The 1,218-nt window shown below is 47.6% G+C and overlaps 2 non-coding genes across 2 annotated transcripts; both read right to left on the minus strand.

Annotated features, from left to right (window-relative positions):
• Positions 1 to 226: 226 nt before the first annotated feature.
• Positions 227 to 345, minus strand: LOC119343719. The gene has a single exon (XR_005166230.1). It is a non-coding gene; the product is annotated as a 5S ribosomal RNA (ribosomal RNA).
• Positions 346 to 712: 367 nt separating this feature from the next.
• Positions 713 to 831, minus strand: LOC119343720. The gene has a single exon (XR_005166231.1). It is a non-coding gene; the product is annotated as a 5S ribosomal RNA (ribosomal RNA).
• Between the last annotated feature and the right edge of the window lie 387 nt (positions 832 to 1,218).

Raw genomic sequence — 1,218 nt, forward strand, 5'->3', positions numbered from 1 at the left:
AGACGAGTTTTCCACGGTTTCCACCCCTCCCTCCATACCGCAGCAACACGAGTTTTTTCCACCCCTTTCAGAAAGCGCTCTTCGCGCCACAAAGCCGCCCCAAGACGCGCGAGCAATGAGCATCGAGCTTAAACATATCGCAAACGTCAAAAATAATATAACGGGATTAATATATATCGCGCACGTGCGATATGTTTGTCACAAGGCGCAAAAAATAATTATAAAAGGAATGCAACACGAGGACTTCCCAGGAGGTCACCCATCCTAGTACTACTCTCGCCCAAGCACGCTTAACTTCGGAGTTCTGATGGGATCCGATGCTTTAGTGCTGGTATGATCGCATCCGACATGTTTCCCCGTCTTCGTCCCTTATGCTTGCCACTCCCAGGTCCGCTCCAAAGACGATTCTACATTCTCACTACCATTACAACCGTTCCCTAACAATGGATAATGTCCTATACTACTTACTCTCCCGCTCAATCACGGAGACGAGTTTTCCACGGTTTTCACCCCTCCCTCCATACCGCAGCAACACGAGTTTTTTCCACCCCTTTCAGAAAGCGCTCTTCGCGCCACAAAGCCGCCCCAAGACGCACGAGCAATGAGCATCGAGCTTAAACATATCGCAAACGTCAAAAATAATATAACGGGATTAATATATATCGCGCACGTGCGATATGTTTGTCACAAGGCGCAAAAAATAATTATAAAAGGAATGCAACACGAGGACTTCCCAGGAGGTCACCCATCCTAGTACTACTCTCGCCCAAGCACGCTTAACTTCGGAGTTCTGATGGGATCCGATGCTTTAGTGCTGGTATGATCACATCCGACATGTTTCCCCGTCTTCGTCCCTTATGCTTGCCACTCCCAGGTCCGCTCCAAAGACGATTCTACATTCTCACTACCATTACAACCGTTCCCTAACAATGGATAATGTCCTATACTACTTACTCTCCCGCTCAATCACGGAGACGAGTTTTCCACGGTTTCCACCCCTCCCTCCATACCGCAGCAACACGAGTTTTTTCCACCCCTTTCAGAAAGCGCTCTTCGCGCCACAAAGCCGCCCCAAGACGCGCGAGCAATGAGCATCGAGCTTAAACATATCGCAAACGTCAAAAATAATATAACGAGATTAATATATATCGCGCACGTGCGATATGTTTGTCACAAGGCGCAAAAAATAATTATAAAAGGAATGCAACACGAGGACTT

The sequence above is a fragment of the Triticum dicoccoides genome, unplaced genomic scaffold (genome assembly GCF_002162155.2).
Source record: "Triticum dicoccoides isolate Atlit2015 ecotype Zavitan unplaced genomic scaffold, WEW_v2.0 scaffold138398, whole genome shotgun sequence".
NCBI lineage: Eukaryota > Viridiplantae > Streptophyta > Magnoliopsida > Poales > Poaceae > Triticum > Triticum dicoccoides.